This window comes from Ranitomeya imitator, chromosome 10, assembly GCF_032444005.1.
Source record: "Ranitomeya imitator isolate aRanImi1 chromosome 10, aRanImi1.pri, whole genome shotgun sequence".
NCBI classification, from domain to species: Eukaryota; Metazoa; Chordata; class Amphibia; order Anura; family Dendrobatidae; genus Ranitomeya; species Ranitomeya imitator.
The window spans coordinates 92495812-92510220 of NC_091291.1; the positions used below are offsets into that span (position 1 = coordinate 92495812).

Below are 14409 nucleotides of genomic sequence, written 5' to 3' on the forward strand. Positions count from 1 at the left end.
TAAAATGTTGAAAAGATGAGAAATGGGAGCTTTTCCTTTTGAGCAAATTATTATTTTTTTTAATTTTTCCTCTATTTTGTTTATTTCCATTTCACTAAGCTGTAAGAGGATTTAATGGGAACCGGATAGCTGATACAGGCATTATGTATCAGACACTAGCTGAATGATTTCAGCCATGTATGTTTGACTATGAAATGCTGTGGTGTATATGATTTCTTTGTGAGAAGTAATTTCTAAAATGGGGTCACTTTGGGGGGGGGGTTTCTGCTGTTTTGGTACGTTTGGTACTCTGAAAATTTTACCGCAAACTATTCTTGCAAAATCTGCATTCCAAAACCCGAATAGTGCTCTTATTTTCAAAGCCCTGCTGTGTGGCCAAATGGTAGTTTCTGAAGAAATATGATGGGTCACCGCATTTTGTGAGAAATCTAACATTTCTAACATCCTATCAAAATAAAAGGAGGTTTGACAATTAATGCTGACAAAAAGTACACACATGAAAAATGCTATTGATTAATGTTTTTGTGTGTTGCAACAAGTTGGTTTAAGGGTATAAGCAGTCAAAGAATAAAAATGACTAATATTTCAAAATTTTAAGCAAAGTTTAGATATTTTCACAGAAAAAAACTAAAAGTTTATTGACCTAAATTTACAGTTAATGTAAAGTACAATGTGTCACAAAAAACACTTTCAGAATTACGGGGATATGTAGATACATAGTGGATGCTTTCCTGAAATGGAAAGTACTTGCAAGCAGCATAATACAAAGAATAGCAGGTTTACCCAGAATCCTTTGCAGTAGGCGGAGCTATGCAAATCATCTCTTTCCACCCCTGTCTAATCCACAGCGCTTGGAACCGCCAAGCGTGCAATGCTGCGGATTAGTTTCTAAATTTACACAGCCAACCAATTCCTACCTGTGGACACGTGTTTCGGGCTTTAGGCCCTCATCAGCACAGGGCTGGAATTGGTTGGCTGTATGGAGTAGGGCTCGGTGAGCAAGCGATACATATACGCAATTTCGTCCCGCTACATTTAGCCCAACTTGGGTCTCTCCCTAAGGTGGCTAGCATATATGTATCGCTTGCTCACCGAGCCCCACTCCATACAGCCAACCAATTCCAGCCCTGTGCTGATGAGGGCCTAAAGCCCGAAACACGTGTCCACAGGTAGGAATTGGTTGGCTGTGTAAATTTAGAAACTAATCCGCAGCATTGCACGCTTGGCGGTTCCAAGCGCTGTGGATTAGACAGGGGTGGAAAGAGATGATTTGCATAGCTCCGCCTACTGCAAAGGATTCTGGGTAAACCTGCTATTCTTTGTATTATGCTGCTTGCAAGTACTTTCCGTTTCAGGAAAGCATCCACTATGTATTTCATTTAAGTAGAGGGCTTTTCGGTCTCTTTCGTCCCGCTACATTTAGCCCAACTTGGGTCTCTCCCTAAGGTGGCTAGCATATATGTAGGGGATATGTAGAAGCATTCCAGAGTTATTACTGCATAAAGTGATACATGTCATATTTTTTAACAAATGGGGCTTGGCCTTTTAGCTCAAAATAGGCTTGATAACTAATAGTTTAAACAAATGTATAGAAATAAAAACTGTAATATTAATTATTTTAAAATAATTTTCAATGACAATTGATGGTCATATTTCTGCTGACTAATTTGGAAAGAGTTAAGGAACAAAATCTACAAGAAGTCAGGATGGCCGAGCGGTCTAAGGCGCTGCGTTCAGGTCGCAGTCTCTCTTGGAGGCGTGGGTTCAAATCCCACTTCTGACATCACCTTTCGTTTCATGAAACTATACAGATTCCCTTCAGTTATTGATTAGATGGGGCTCAAACCAAACTTAGCAATGGGCTTTAAAAAACCTGATCCCAAAGTTATGACTACCTGGGAGTTTTTGGGGTGAATCTGAAATTGTCATCTATAAACGGAACTCTAGGATTGTGAAATAGGTTTTATGTGCATATGTTAGCTGTCTTGGCACCATAAAAATACTATGGGCGGTGAATGGGGAGGATTATTTCACCTCTTTGTGTTCTCTTTCCCTATTAGGTCGGAGATTCCACATCCTATGGGGTTGTTCTGGGAGATTTCTATAAACTGAATTGCAGGATGTCTAATTTCATATTTGTTTACCTCATTCCTCAATGGACCATAACAGTACTTAATAAACAAAAGCTGAAAAAGTAGGTAATCATAGATTAAAAAGTCTGAAATGCGCATGCGATACTGACATCTAAGTTTCAGCACATTTTGGGACAAACGTTTTCACATTGAAAGTTAACAATCATTAAAATATTTTCTCTAAATTTTTGTCTCCTGTTTTGCTCCAATTATTTGCATCTAATATCAAATAAAACTTGATGTAACATTATTCATGCACATTGTGTTTTATGTGCAACCATCACCTGTCTCATAAACACAGGGTTAGAATGAACATGATGAATAGAGTCAAATTGGAAATGTAAAAAAATCTGTCAAAATTGCATTTTTTTTCTACTCATTCACAAAGAGTTAATGAAAGTTATTAAACATGTACAACAAAATGGCAGGAGTTTCAAATAGAAATCATGCTGCAAAAACTAGTCAAAGCAAAAATAAAAATATACATTTTCAGGGGTTTCGCTTGACATTTGCCGAGTGTCAAACACTCCTAAAGTGGTTTGCGTTTGGCTGAAATAGCTCAGTTGGGAGAGCGTTAGACTGAAGATCTAAAGGTCCCTGGTTCAATCCCGGGTTTTGGCAACATAATTTTTCTTCACTGTTTACATTTTAAGGAGAAAATGAACAAAGCACATGGGCTGATGACTTAAAGAAAATGAAAAAAGGCCTAAAAATCTTAACTATCTACAGAAAATAAAATGTTGAAAAGATGAGAAATGGGAGCTTTTCCTTTTGAGCAAATTATTATTTTTTTAAATTTTTTCCTCTATTTTGTTTATTTCCATTTCACTAAGCTGTAAGAGGATTTAATGGGAACCGGATAGCTGATACAGGCATCATGTATCAGACACTAGCTTAATGATTTCAGCCATGTATGTTTGACTATGAAATGCTGTGGTGTATATGAATTCATTGTGAGAAGTAATTTCTAAGATGGGGTCACTTTGGGGGGGGGGGTTCTGTTGTTTTGGTATGTTTGGTACTCTGAAAATTTTACCGCAAACTATTCTTGCAAAATCTGCATTCCAAAACCCGAATAGTGCTCCTTTTTTCAAAGCCCTGCTGTGTGGCCAAATGATAGTTTCTGAAGAAATATGATGCATCACCGCATTTTGTGAGAAATCTAACATTTCTAACATCCTAACAAAATAAAAGGAGGTTTGAAAATTAATGCTGACAAAAAGTACACACATGAAAAATGCTATTTATTAATGTTTTTGTGTGTTGCGACAAGTTGGTTTAAGGGTATAAGCAGTCAAAGAATAAAAATGACTAATATTTCAAAATTTTAAGCAAACTTTAGATATTTTCACAGAAAAAAACTAAAAGTTTATTGACCTAAATTTACAGTTAATGTAAAGTACAATGTGTCACAAAAAACACTTTCAGAATTACGGGGATATGTAGAAGCATTCCAGAGTTATTACTGCATAAAGTGATACATGTCATATTTTTTAACAAATGGGGCTTGGCCTTTTAGCTCAAAATAGGCTTGATAACTAATAGTTTAAACAAATGTATAGAAATAAAAACTGTAATATTAATTATGTTAAAATAATTTTCAATGACAATTGATGGTCATATTTCTGCTGACTAATTTGGAAAGAGTTAAGGAACAAAATCCACAAGAAGTCAGGATGGCCGAGCGGTCTAAGGCGCTGCGTTCAGGTCGCAGTCTCTCTTGGAGGCGTGGGTTCAAATCCCACTTCTGACATCACCTTTCGTTTCATGAAACTATACAGATTCCCTTCAGTTATTGATTAGATGGGGCTCAAACCAAACTTAGCAATGGGCCTTAAAAAACCTGATCCCAAAGTTATGACTACCTGGGAGTTTTTGGGGTGAATCTGAAATTGTCATCTATAAACGGAACTCTAGGATTGTGAAATAGGTTTTATGTGCATATGTTAGCTTTCTTGGCACCATAAAAATACTATGGGCGGTGAATGGGGAGGATTATTTCACCTCTTTGTGTTCTCTTTCCCTATTAGGTCGGAGATTCCACATCCTATGGGGCTGTTCTGGGAGATTTCTATAAACTGAATTGCAGGTAAGTCTAATTTCATATTTGCTTACCTCATTCCTCAATAGACCATAACAGTACTTAATAAACAAAAGCTGAAAAAGTAGGTAATCATAGATTAAAAAGTCTGAAATGCGCATGCGATACTGACATCTAAGTTTCAGCACATTTTGGGACAAACGTTTTCACATTGAAAGTTAACAATCATTAAAATATTTTCTCTAAATTTTTGTCTTCTTTTTTGCTCCAATTATTTGCATCTAATATCAAATAAAACTTGACGTAACATTATGCATGCACATTGTGTTTTATGTGCAACCATCACCTGTCTCATAAACACAGGGTAAGAATGAACGTGATGAATAGAGTCAAATTGGAAATGTAAAAAAATCTGTCAAAATTGCATTTTTTTTCTACTCATTCACAAAGAGTTAATGAAAGTTATTAAACATGTACAACAAAATGGCAGGAGTTTCAAATAGAAATCATGCTGCAAAAACCAGTCAAAGCAAAAATAAAAATATACATTTTCAGGGGTTTCGCTTGACATTTTCCGAGTGTCAAACACTCCTAAAGTTGTTTGTGTTTAGCCAAAATAGCTCTGTTGGGAGAGCGTTAGACTGAAGATCTAAAGGTCCCTAGTTAGATCCCGGGTTTCGGCAACATTATTTTTCTTCACTGTTTACATTTGATTTCAGCCATGTATGTTTGACTATGAAATGCTGTGGTGTATATGAATTCATTGTGAGAAGTAATTTCTAAAATGGGGTCACTTTGGGGGGGGGGGTTTCTGTTGTTTTGGTACGTTTGGTACTCTGAAAATTTTACCGCAAACTATTCTTGCAAAATCTGCATTCCAAAACCCGAATAGTGCTCTTATTTTCAAAGCCCTGCTGTGTGGCCAAATGGTAGTTTCTGAAGAAATATGATGCACCACTGCATTTTGTGAGAAATCTAACATTTCTAACATCCTAACAAAATAAAAGGAGGTTTGAAAATTAATGCTGACAAAAAGTACACACATGAAAAATGCTATTTATTAATGTTTTTGTGTGTTGTGACAAGTTGGTTTAAGGGTATAAGCAATCAAAGAATAAAAATGACTAATATTTCAAAATTTTAAGCAAACTTTAGATATTTTCACAGAAAAAAACTAAAAGTTTATTGACCTAAATTTACAGTTAATGTAAAGTACAATGTGTCACAAAAAACACTTTCAGAATTACGGGGATATGTAGAAGCATTCCAGAGTTATTACTGCATAAAATGATACATGTCATATTTTTTAACAAATGGGGCTTGGCCTTTTAGCTCAAAATAGGCTTGATAACTAATAGTTTAAACAAATGTATAGAAATAAAAACTGTAATATTAATTATTTTAAAATAATTTTCAATGACAATTGATGGTCATATTTCTGCTGACTAATTTGGAAAGAGTTAAGATACAAAATCCACAAGAAGTCAGGATGGCCGAGCGGTCTAAGGCGCTGCGTTCAGCTCGCAGTCTCTCTTGGAGGCGTGGGTTCAAATCCCACTTCTGACATCACCTTTTCGTTTCAGGAAACTATACAGATTCCCTTCAGTTATTGATTAGATGGGGCTCAAACCAAACTTAGCAATGGGCCTTAAAAAACCTGATCCCAAAGTTATGACTACCTGGTAGTTTTTGGGGTGAATCTGAAATTGTCATCTATAAACGGAACTCTAGGATTGTGAAATAGGTTTTATGTGCATATGTTAGCTGTCTTGGCACCATAAAAATACTATGGGCGGTGAATGGGGAGGATTATTTCACCTCTTTGTGTTCTCTTTCCCTATTAGGTCGGAGATTCCACATCCTATGGGGCTGTTCTGGGAGATTTCTATAAACTGAATTGCAGGTAAGTCTAATTTCATATTTGCTTACCTCATTACTCAATAGACCATAACAGTACTTAATAAACAAAAGCTGAAAAAGTAGGTAATCATAGATTAAAAAGTCTGAAATGCGCATGCGATACTGACATCTAAGTTTCAGCACATTTTGGGACAAACGTTTTCACATTGAAAGTTAACAATCATTAAAATATTTTCTCTAAATTTTTGTCTTCTTTTTTGCTCCAATTATTTGCATCTAATATCAAATAAAACTTGACGTAACATTATGCATGCACATTGTGTTTTATGTGCAACCATCACCTGTCTCATAAACACAGGGTTAGAATGAACGTGATGAATAGAGTCAAATTGGAAATGTAAAAAAATCTGTCAAAATTGCATTTTTTTCCTACTCATTCACAAAGAGTTAATGAAAGTTATTAAACATGTACAACAAAATGGCAGGAGTTTCAAATAGAAATCATGCTGCAAAAACTAGTCAAAGCAAAAATAAAAATATACATTTTCAGGGGTTTCGCTTGACATTTGCCGAGTGTCAAACACTCCTAAAGTTGTTTACGTTTGGCTGAAATAACTCAGTTGGGAGAGCGTTAGACTGAAGATCTAAAGGTCCCTGGTTTGATCCCGGGTTTTGGCAACATAATTTTTCTTCACTGTTTACATTTTAAGGAGAAAATGAACAAAGCACATGGGCTGATGACTTAAAGAAAATGAAAAAAGGCCTAAAAATCTTAACTATCTACAGAAAATAAAATGTTGAAAAGATGAGAAATGGGAGCTTTTCCTTTTGAGCAAATTATTATTTTTTTTAAATTTTTCCTCTATTTTGTTTATTTCCATTTCACTAAGCTGTAAGAGGATTTAATGGGAACCGGATAGCTGATACAGGCATCATGTATCAGACACTAGCTGAATGATTTCAGCCATGTATGTTTGACTATGAAATGCTGTGGTGTATATGAATTCATTGTGAGAAGTAATTTCTAAAATGGGGTCACTTTTTTTGGGGGGGGTTTCTGTTGTTTTGGTACGTTTGGTACTCTGAAAATTTTACCGCAAACTATTCTTGCAAAATCTGCATTCCAAAACCCGAATAGTGCTCTTATTTTCAAAGCCCTGCTGTGTGGCCAAATGGTAGTTTCTGAAGAAATATGATGCATCACCGCATTTTGTGAGAAATCTAACATTTCTAACTTCCTAACAAAATAAAAGGAGGTTTGAAAATTAATGCTGACAAAAAGTACACACATGAAAAATGCTATTTATTAATGTTTTTGTGTGTTGCGACAAGTTGGTTTAAGGGTATAAGCAGTCAAAGAATAAAAATGACTAATATTTCAAAATTTTAAGCAAACTTTAGATATTTCAACAGAAAAAAACTAAAAGTTTATTGACCTAAATTTACAGTTAATGTAAAGTACAATGTGTCACAAAAAACACTTTCAGAATTACGGTGATATGTAGAAGCATTCCAGAGTTATTACTGCATAAAGTGAAACATGTCATATTTTTTAACAAATGGGGCTTGGCCTTTTAGCTCAAAATAGGCTTGATAACTAATAGTTTAAACAAATGTATAGAAATAAAAACTGTAATATTAATTATTTTGAAATAATTTTCAATGACAATTGATGGTCATATTTCTGCTGACTAATTTGGAAAGAGTTAAGGAACAAAATCCACAAGAAGTCAGGATGGCCGAGCGGTCTAAGGCGCTGCGTTCAGGTCGCAGTCTCTCTTGGAGGCGTGGGTTCAAATCCCACTTCTGACATCACCTTTTTGTTTCATGAAACTATACAGATTCCCTTCAGAAATTGATTAGATGGGGCTCAAACCAAACTTAGCAATGGGCCTTAAAAAACCTGATCCCAAAGTTATGACTACCTGGGAGTTTTTGGGGTGAATCTGAAATTGTCATCTATAAACGGAACTCTAGGATTGTGAAATAGGTTTTATGTGCATATGTTAGCTGTCTTGGCACCATAAAAATACTATGGGCGGTGAATGGGGAGGATTATTTCACCTCTTTGTGTTCTCTTTCCCTATTAGGTCGGAGATTCCACATCCTATGGGGTTGTTCTGGGAGATTTCTATAAACTGAATTGCAGGTAAGTCTAATTTCATATTTGTTTACCTCATTCCTCAATAGACCATAACAGTACTTATATCCAAAAAAGAAGGGAAGTAACAAACCAAGGAATAATTAAAATATAAAGAATTTTATTAAATATGATTAAAAGACAAATGTGCAATTCATATGTAAACGTATATAGAACAAGGGGAAACACAGCAAAGTGAACCCAGGGCAATCCACAAAGTATGACTGGGTATGTATAAGTTAGTCACTACATATATATGCACCAGCAGGCTCTGGATTATAAAGCATAAATGACCATAAACAAAATACAACGGAAGTCTATATAAAAGATCTTTACAAACTGTATAGGTAGTACAGAAGCTACAAAAATCTGTAGATAGCAGTAAAAGATAGATGTGTCTATTGTAGACTGCTATAATATAATGAAGGAGAGGTCATATACTCATATCCCTATGTGGTATTAGTAAAAACAAAAAGTACAAGACTGTGCCAATAATTAGGTTAACAACATAGGTCCGGACTAAAGTGTCAGTGCATAATGCATACGGCGCAGACGGCCATATAAACCCATATGGGGGCCATACAAAGAGGATCATAAACGCAGTGTTGGTGCTACATGCATACCTGCTGGTACAGGGGATTGCCGTGGGACAGGATAACCCCGACGCGCGTTTCGCAGTGTGGCTTCTTCCAGGGGGTGGTACTGATGTGGGGGACACAGTGCGGTCTTATAGGATGCGGCGATTATCATGGCGCTGGCATCCATCAGTCACAGAGCAGGAAGCGGCGGGTCCGGCGTCCCACGTGATCAAGTCCCGCCCACCTCCGACGCGTCAGAGAGGTGGGGGAACAGGAAGACGCTAAGGGACGCGTTACCACGGCAACCCACAGAGGCCGATCGACACGAGCGCACCACGCAGCACCCACAAGGCACCAGTAGAAAACTATAGATGAGTATGGGGAAATGCCAGATGTGTGGGGGCTGAATGGACGAAGAGAAATGACCAGATGTAAGGAGGAATGGGTGTATATAGTAAAACGCTGCAGATAGGTAGAAAAGGAAACCAGAAGTGTAGGGACTGTACACAAATAGGTACAAAAGGAAACCAGAAGTGTAGATACTGTACAAAAATACAAATAAGGAAAGATGGAGTGTATGCCTAGCTAAACATGACTAGCAGATCTATATAAGAATATTTAAGTGATAATACTTGTACTTAATACCAAAGTGAAAGGGAATTAATTATTAAAATATGTATATAAGGTGTAAAAAATATGTAAAAAATATATATATATGTGAGTAAAATATACATAAGCCTATGACGCTCTCAGGATCCAGACGTGTGACTGTGCAAAATTTTGTGGCTGTAGCTGCGACGCTTCCAACACTTTTCCTTTCACTTTTTCCCCATTATGTAGATAGGGGCAAAATTGTCTGGTGAATTGGAAAGCGCTGGGTTAAAATTTCACCTCACAATATAGCCTATGACGCTCTCAGGGTCCAGACGTGTGACTGTGCAAAATTTTGTTTCTGTAGCTGCGACGCCTCCAACACTTTTCCTTTCACTTTTTTCCACATTATGTAGATAGGGGCAAAATTGTTTGGTGAATTGGAAAGCGCGGGGTTAATATTTCACCTCACAACGTAGCCTATGACGCTCTCAGGGTCCAGACGTGTGACTGTGCAAAATTTTGTTGCTGTATCTGCGACCCTTACAACACTTTTCCTTTCACTTTTTTCCCCATTATGTAGATAGGGGCAAAATTGTTTGGTGAATTGGAAAGCGCGGGGTTAAAATTTCACCTCACAACGTAGCCTATGACGCTCTCAGGGTCCAGACGTGTGACTGTGCAAAATTTTGTTTCTGTAGCTGCGACGCCTCCAACACTTTTCCTTTCACTTTTTTCCTCATTATGTAGATAGGGGCAAAATTGTTTGGTGAATTGGAACGTGCGGGGTTAAAATTTCACCTCACAACGAAGCCTATGACGCTCTCAGGGTCCAGACGTGTGACTGTGCAAAATTTTGTGGCTGTAGCTGCGACGCTTCCAACACTTTTCCTTTCACTTTTTCCCCATTATGTAGATAGGGGAAAAATTGTTTGGTGAATTGGAAAGCGCGGGGTTAAAATTTCACCTCACAATATAGCCTATGACGCTCTCAGGGTCCAGACGTGTGACTGTGCAAAATTTTGTTTCTGTAGCTGCGACGCCTCCAACACTTTTCCTTTCACTTTTTTCCCCATTATGTAGATAGGGGCAAAATTGTTTGGTGAATTGGAAAGCGCGGGGTTAATATTTCACCTCACAACGTAGCCTATGACGCTCTCAGGGTCCAGACGTGTGACTGTGCAAAATTTTGTTGCTGTATCTGCGACCCTTACAACACTTTTCCTTTCACTTTTTTCCCCATTATGTAGATAGGGGCAAAATTGTTTGGTGAATTGGAAAGCGCGGGGTTAAAATTTCACCTCACAACGTAGCCTATGACGCTCTCAGGGTCCAGACGTGTGACTGTGCAAAATTTTGTTTCTGTAGCTGCGACGCCTCCAACACTTTTCCTTTCACTTTTTTCCCCATTATGTAGATAGGGGCAAAATTGTTTGGTGAATTGGAACGTGCGGGGTTAAAATTTCACCTCACAACGAAGCCTATGACGCTCTCAGGGTCCAGACGTGTGACTGTGCAAAATTTTGTGGCTGTAGCTGCGACGCTTCCAACACTTTTCCTTTCACTTTTTCCCCATTATGTAGATATGGGCAAAATTGTTTGGTGAATTGGAAAGCGCGGGGTTAAAATTTCACCTCACAATATAGCCTATGACGCTCTCAGGGTCCAGACGTGTGACTGTGCAAAATTTTGTTTCTGTAGCTGCGACGCCTCCAACACTTTTCCTTTCACTTTTTTCCCCATTATGTAGATAGGGGCAAAATTGTTTGGTAAATTGGAAAGCGCGGGGTTAATATTTCACCTCACAACGTAGCCTATGACGCTCTCAGGGTCCAGACGTGTGACTGTGCAAAATTTTGTTGCTGTATCTGCGACCCTTACAACACTTTTCCTTTCACTTTTTTCCCCATTATGTAGATAGGGGCAAAATTGTTTGGTGAATTGGAAAGCGCGGGGTTAAAATTTCACCTCACAACGTAGCCTATGACGCTCTCAGGGTCCAGACGTGTGACTGTGCAAAATTTTGTTTCTGTAGCTGCGACGCCTCCAACACTTTTCCTTTCACTTTTTTCCCCATTATGTAGATAGGGGCAAAATTGTTTGGTGAATTGGAACGTGCGGGGTTAAAATTTCACCTCACAACGAAGCCTATGACGCTCTCAGGGTCCAGACGTGTGACTGTGCAAAATTTTGTAGCTGTAGCTGCGACGCTTCCAACACTTTTCCTTTCACTTTTTCCCCATTATGTAGATAGGGGCAAAATTGTTTGGTGAATTGGAAAGCGCGGGGTTAAAATTTCACCTCACAATATAGCCTATGACGCTCTCAGGGTCCAGACGTGTGACTGTGCAAAATTTTGTTTCTGTAGCTGCGACGCCTCCAACACTTTTCCTTTCACTTTTTTCCCCATTATGTAGATAGGGGCAAAATTGTTTGGTGAATTGGAAAGCGCGGGGTTAATATTTCACCTCACAATGTAGCCTATGACGCTCTCAGGGTCCAGACGTGTGACTGTGCAAAATTTTGTTGCTGTATCTGCGACCCTTACAACACTTTTCCTTTCACTTTTTTCCCCATTATGTAGATAGGGGCAAAATTGTTTGGTGAATTGGAACGCGCGGGGTTAAAATTTCGCCTCACAATATAGCCTATGACGCTCTCGGGGTCCAGACGTGTGACTGTGCAAAATTTTGTGGCTGTAGCTGCGACGGTGCAGATGCCAATCCCGGACATACACACACACATACACACACACACACACATTCAGCTTTATATAGTAGATATATTTTCCCATTTTTTTAGTAGTATATATTATACTTCTTATATTTAACACCTTATCTTATATTTTACTCACATATATATATATATTTTTTACATATTTTTTTACACCTTATATACATATTTTAATAATTAATTCCCTTTCACTTTGGTATTAAGTACAAGTATTATCACTTACATATTCTTATATAGATCTGCTAGTCATGTTTAGCTAGGCATACACTCCCTCTTGTTGTGAATTCTGTGGCAGAGCTCCCTCCTGTGGTCACAAGTGGTACTTCGGCTGATTCTCTCTGTGAGCTTCCGTTGGTGGAGGAAAGTGGTACTGCGGCTTCTGAGTTTCCTCCCTCAGGTGATGTGGTGAGGTCGTTAGGTGCTGCTCTACTTAACTCCACCTAGTGCTTTGATCCTGGCCTCCTGTCAATGTTCCAGTATTGGACTTGTTTTCTCCTGGATCGTTCCTGTGGCCTGCTGCTCTGCATAGCTAAGTTTTCCTTTGCTATTTTGTTTGCTGTTTTTTCTGTCCATCTTATCTATTTGTTTTGCTGGAAGCTCTGGGACGCAGAGGGTGTACCTCTGTGCCGTTAGTTCGGTACGGAGGGTCTTTTTGCCCCCTTTGTGTGGTTTTTAGGGTTTTGTGTTGACCGCAAAGTTACCTTTCCTATCCTCGCTCTGTTCAGAAAGTCAGGCCTCACTTTGCTAAATCTATTTCATCTCTACGTTTGTCTTTTCATCTTAACTCACAGTCATTATATGTGGGGGGTCTGCCTTTTCCTTTGGGGTATTTCTCTGAGGCAAGGTAGGCTTATTTTCTATCTTCAGGCTAGCTAGTTTCTTAGGCTGTGCCGAGTTGCATAGGGAGCGTTAGGCGCAATCCACAGCTGCCTCTAGTGTTGTTGGAGAGGATCAGGGATTGCGGTCAACAGAGTTCCCACGTCTCAGAGCTCGTTCTATGTTTTTGGGTTATTGCCAGATCACTGTATGTGCTCTGATCGCTATGTCCATTGTGGTACTGAATTGCCTAATCATTACACCCTCTTTCCTTATTTGTATTTTTGTACAGTCCCTACACTTCTGGTTTCCTTTTCTACCTATTTGTGTACAGTCCCTACACTTCTGGTTTCCTTTTCTACCTATCTGCAGCGTTTTACTATATACACCCATTCCTCCTTACATCTGGTCATTTCTCTGCGTCCATTCAGCCCCCACACTTCTGGCATTTCCCCATACTCATCTATAGTTTTCTACTGGTGCCTTGTGGGTGCTGCGTGGTGCGCTCGTGTCGATCGGCCTCTGTGGGTTGCCGTGGTAACGCGTCCCTTAGCGTCTTCCTGTTCCCCCACCTCTCTGATGCATCGGAGGTGGGCAGGACTTGATCACGTGGGACGCCGGACCCGCCGCTTCCTGCTCTGTGACTGATGGACACCAGCGCCATGATAATCGCCCCATCCTATAAGACCGCACTGTGTCCCCCACATCAGTACGACCCCCTGGAAGAAGCCACGCTGCGAAACGCGCGTCGGGGTTATCCTGTCCCACGGGAATCCCCTGTACCAGCAGGTATGCATGTAGCACCGATACTGCGTTTATGATCCTCTTTGTATGGCCCCCATATGGGTTTATATGGCCTTCTGCGCCGTATGCATTATGCACTGACACTTTAGTCTGGACCTATGTGGTTACCCTAATTATTGGCACAGTCTTGTACTTTTTGTTTTTACTAGTACCACATAGGGATATGAGTATATGACCTCTCCTTCATTATATTATAGCAGTCTACAATAGACACATCTATCTTTTACTGCTATCTACAGATTTTTGTAGCTTCTGTACTACCTATACAGTTTGTAAAGATCTTTTATATAGACTTCCGTTGTATTTTGTTTATGGTCATTTATGCTTTATAATCCAGGGCCTGCTGGTGCATATATATGTAGTGACTAACTTATACATACCCAGTCATACTTTGTGGATTGCCCTGGGTTCACTTTGCTGTGTTTCCCCTTGTTCTATATACGTTTACATATGAATTGCACATTTGTCTTTTAATCATATTTAATAAAATTCTTTATATTTTAATTATTCCTTGGTTTGTTACTTCCCTTCTCTTTTGGATACATGCTCTTTTTGGAGGTACGCCTTTTGTATTGTTTGGTCTATTAATTTTGGGTATATAATATAACAGTACTTAAACAAAAGCTGAAAAAGTAGGTAATCATAGATTAAAAAGTCTGAAATGCGCATGCGATACTGACATCTAAGTTTCAGCACATTTTGGGACAAACGTTT

At 38.7% G+C, this 14409-nt stretch overlaps 5 non-coding genes across 5 annotated transcripts; all 5 read left to right on the forward strand.

Annotated features, from left to right (window-relative positions):
- The first annotated feature begins 1700 nt into the window (after positions 1-1700).
- TRNAL-CAG (transfer RNA leucine (anticodon CAG)) lies at positions 1701-1783 on the forward strand. Its single transcript has one exon. It is a non-coding gene; the product is annotated as a tRNA-Leu (tRNA).
- An 897-nt stretch (positions 1784-2680) lies between these two features.
- Positions 2681-2753, forward strand: TRNAF-GAA (transfer RNA phenylalanine (anticodon GAA)). Its single transcript has one exon. It is a non-coding gene; the product is annotated as a tRNA-Phe (tRNA).
- A 1049-nt stretch (positions 2754-3802) lies between these two features.
- On the forward strand, positions 3803-3885 carry TRNAL-CAG (transfer RNA leucine (anticodon CAG)). Its single transcript has one exon. It is a non-coding gene; the product is annotated as a tRNA-Leu (tRNA).
- A 1771-nt stretch (positions 3886-5656) lies between these two features.
- On the forward strand, positions 5657-5739 carry TRNAL-CAG (transfer RNA leucine (anticodon CAG)). Its single transcript has one exon. It is a non-coding gene; the product is annotated as a tRNA-Leu (tRNA).
- A 2023-nt stretch (positions 5740-7762) lies between these two features.
- TRNAL-CAG (transfer RNA leucine (anticodon CAG)) lies at positions 7763-7845 on the forward strand. Its single transcript has one exon. It is a non-coding gene; the product is annotated as a tRNA-Leu (tRNA).
- The last annotated feature ends 6564 nt before the right edge of the window (positions 7846-14409 follow it).